The sequence below is a fragment of the Balaenoptera musculus genome, chromosome 3, assembly GCF_009873245.2.
Source record: "Balaenoptera musculus isolate JJ_BM4_2016_0621 chromosome 3, mBalMus1.pri.v3, whole genome shotgun sequence".
Classification (NCBI taxonomy): domain Eukaryota; kingdom Metazoa; phylum Chordata; class Mammalia; order Artiodactyla; family Balaenopteridae; genus Balaenoptera; species Balaenoptera musculus.
The window spans coordinates 47,194,465-47,198,683 of NC_045787.1; the positions used below are offsets into that span (position 1 = coordinate 47,194,465).

At 40.7% G+C, this 4,219-nt stretch overlaps 1 non-coding gene across 1 annotated transcript; it reads left to right on the forward strand.

Annotated features, from left to right (window-relative positions):
• Positions 1 to 359: 359 nt before the first annotated feature.
• TRNAR-CCU lies at positions 360 to 432 on the forward strand. Its single transcript has one exon. It is a non-coding gene; the product is annotated as a tRNA-Arg (tRNA).
• Positions 433 to 4,219: the final 3,787 nt, after the last annotated feature.

Genomic DNA, 4,219 nt, shown 5'->3' on the forward strand with positions numbered 1-4,219 from the left:
TAACAAAGTGAACCAGCTATACATATACGTATGTCCCCATGTCTCCTCCCTCTTGCATCTCCCTCCCACCCTCCCTATCCCACCCCTCTAGGTGGTCACAAAGCACTGAGCTGATCTTCCTGTGCTATGCGGCTGTTTCCCACTAGCTATCTATTTCACATTTTGTAGTATACATAAGTCCATGCCACTCTCTCACTTCATCCCAGCTTACCCTTCCCCATCCCCATGTCCTCAAGTCCATTCTCTACGAGACCAGCAGCAGTGTTGACCACTTTTTGAAGAAACTACAAGAAGGCAGATTTTTGTCAACCAAGAGATCAGGGGAGAAACCTTGGCAAAAAGAATGGTGGTGAGGGACTTCCCTGGTGGTCCAGTGGGTAAGACTCCGCACTCCTAATGCAGGGAGCCCGGGTTCGATCCCTGGTCGGGGAGCTAGATCCTGCATGCATGCCGCAACTAAGAAGTCCACATGCCGCAACTAAAAGATCCCACATGCCACAACTAAGACCCAGCGTAGCCAAAATAGATAAATAAATAACATAAAATAAAATAAATATTAAAAAAAAGAATGGTGGTGAGCATTGAATCCATATAGCTGTAGGACTAAGAATTAAAGCATTTGTGGAAATTATGGTTGTTAATACAGAATGCAAGCGTCACACACTATTTCAATGTAGAAATAATATATTTCACCAAGGTTCTGGAAGGAAAAAAGAAAGGAAACACACTGATTTCCGAACATTTTAGAACTGGAGGTCAAATAATACTTTTTAAAGAAGTTAAATGATGGCAATATAAATATGTTTAATCATAAATAATTAGAACTATTGAATAGTTTCTAAGATATATTAAGCAGAGAAAAAGCAAGTCAGAACAATATGTACAGTATACTAAATACCATCTATAGGGTAGGGAACATTTGATATATATAAACATACCCTTATAGGTACAAAGCTTATCTCGCAAAGAATATACACAAAATTGTTAATAATGTTTACTCAGTGGGAGGAAGGGGATCTGCTTGGTTAGGATACAGGCTCAGAGGGAGACTAACTTTTCACTCTTCAGAATTTCATACCATGTGCTTACATTAGCTCATCAGTAAGTTATTTTTAACCCAGGCTTTGATACATCTTTATGAGCCTCAAGTTCACACCATTTTTTCTTTAACTATTTTTCTGGGTTGTTCCATTTTGGCATATTTAGCTTGGCTCTGAGCTCCCTTTGCTGGTCTCCAGGTTATCATGCTAAGCCTGTCTGAAGAGACACGCACTAGTCTCTTCTCATCATAGAACGTTTAAGGCCCTGGTGAGAATCACCTTTCTTAAAAAAGATGTCCTCCCTGGTCCTCATCCCTACTTCACCCCACCACCTCACCTCTTGCCTCTTGCCAGGTACTCTTTGCCTTGATATAAAAGTCTCTCCTCTCTGACTTCTGAGATGAATGTGCACAACTGGTGAGAGAAAAGCTTGTCATCAAAGAAGGTTGGGGAAAATCTGAGGCCCACAAAGAAGGTCAATAAAAGTGGCTGTCTTTTTTCTCTGCAGACAACCTGCAACCCACTGAGGCAGGAACAACCTGCACAAAGGACTTGGGTTGTAAACAGTGGCCTCTTTCTTTATTATTGAATCTAAGGGCTCACTAGAAGCCTCAGACTGAGACAGGAGAAGAGTTGGCTGGTGAATCATTCCAAATCACTGCATTTCTATGTGCCTTGCAGAATTCTGGATTTTCTGAATGGTCTGGATGAGTCAGCAGCTGCTGAGTCAAATATTGGTGATCAGTATTGGGTGTTTAGTTCCCTCTCATATTTGTAAACGCATGCATCTGGGTGCATCCATGCAATCTCCTGCCAGGTTGACCAGTTCCCCCAGTAGAGCATCTGGCTTCCTGCTGATGGCAACCTGGGGGTGGTGTTTTCTCCCACTGGAAGTTTCCACCCAGGACAGAACCTATCTCAGTTCTGGGGTCTGGAGCCAAAATTGCCTGTGGCATGAGGTTGCCAGACTAAGCCACTCCATGTCCAATAGCTCTCCTCTGGCTTTTTCCACACTGGGGTCTTCTGGGCCCTTCCATGCCCTGGCATGCACCTGGCCTCTTCTCAATCACATCTTGGCTATCGGATGCCCCCCACCCTGGGAAACAATGTGGGGCAGGATCTGTGACTGTGCTAATCACTGTGTAAAGTGCTTCATTTTTCCTACTTATTAGTAGTCCAATTATTGAGGACTCCTAATGCCAGACACTGCACTAGGCATTTTACAAGTAATATTTCATAACAGCCTTTTGAAGTTGGTGTTGGAGGTTTAAAAAAGTTTCAGACATAGGCATATTTCTACATGACTCCAAATCTACAATTTGTTCAACTGGGTCACCATCTTATTCTACCTGCATAGTGATCCTATGAGCTATTTATTATTATCTATATTTCTCCTACATCAATAAGCATGGTAGTTTTCCTGAATCTTAAGTGGGCTCCTGAATTGAAAAATCAAGAGCTTAGGTTTTAACTATACAACTATACATTTTTTCCCTTCCTTCTTTGTCTCTCTTTCAAAAACAGACAAGTGCTAAAGACACTGTAGAAGAAAGGATTGGCAGGTTTGTTGACTGAATGTAGAGGCACTGCTTCCTCTCTGGCCCTCTGAGATCTGGGGGACAAGGAGTGTTCTGGGGCCATTGGCCTAGAATTTGGATTTGGGAATGAGAATCTTTGGGCATAAATGAGATGAAAAGTTGTGAAGCTGTAGATAATCTAAGTAGGGTCACTTTCTTTCTCCCATTTACATGACATTTTTTGAACCATTTCATAAGAATAAAATAGGTCTTTATAGATTCACATCGCCATTTGGGATGTGGACAGTCTTCAAAGGACTCGGATTTCTCATGTCTCTCTGACTTACTTTGAAAATATCCCACCTTGCAGGCCTGCTTCTAAAGTCCCCCACTCCCTACAGCATAACCTCCACAACTTCCTCAGGTCTTCCATAAATTGCAGAACGAGGCATGACCAGGGCAAACAGGTGTTGAATATCTCAAGGTCCTGAGGTTCAGCATCATTGCTTAGTTGTTGACTGGACCCACGTCTTGAATTTCAGAGTTGTTACTGAAGCTGAGTCCTTACTATGGGCTGCAGGAGTTATGCCATGCTTCAGCTTTATCCATATTCCTAAATTCCTATTGTGGTCTTATGACTCATACCCTCATCCCTTTCCAGGGCTGTGCCCCTGGCTTGTTCTTTTAAGTCCCCCTTCTAGGAATTGGGAGTATATAATTAACATATATTCAACCACAAGTCTGTACAGACATTATCCCATTTTACCTCCATAGACGTCTTAGTAATTGGCACAGAAGGACTAAATAACTGCTTAAGGTCACACAAGTCCAGATCTTCCTGTTACCAGAGCTCTGTGCTTTCTACCACAACACACAGATAACCCGGGTTTTGTTCTTTTTGGTAAAGCAGACTTAAACACTAAATTCAAAGGTTACTTTACAGGCACAATTATCACTTAGGGTTCAACCAGCCATGATATTTTTTTAAAGACAGTCTTAGTGAGATGTAATTTACATGCCATAAAATTCATCCATTTAGAGTGTACAATTCAATGATTTTAGTGTATTTTACAGAGTTGCGAACTATCACCATAATCTTAAAATATTTTAAATCACTCCAAAAAGTAACCCCACACCCATTAATAGTCACTTCCAATTCTCCCCATCCTCTGCCCGAGGTAACCACTTATCTACTTCCTCTACATATAGATTTACTTATTCCGGACATTTCATGTAAATGGAATCAAATGTGTTTTTTTGTGTCTGGCTTCTCTCACTTAGCATTATAATTTCTAGGTTCATCCATTTTGTATGTATCAGAATTTCACCCCTTTTTATTGCTGAATAATATTCTATTGCATGGATATATCACATGTTTTAAACCATTCTTCAGTTCATGGACATTTGGATTGTTTCTACTTTAGGCTATTATGAATAATGTTGCTATGAACATTTATGTACAGGTGTTTGTGTAAACACGTGTTTTCAATTCTCTTGGGCATATACCTATGAGTAGAATTTCTGGGTCATATGGTAACTCTATGTTTGACATTTTGAGAAGCTGTCAGACTGTTTTCAAAGTGGCTCCACCATTTGACATTCCTATTAGTATGAGGATTCTAGCCATGGGTTTTTAAAAAGTCATTTTGATAATCTGTTTCT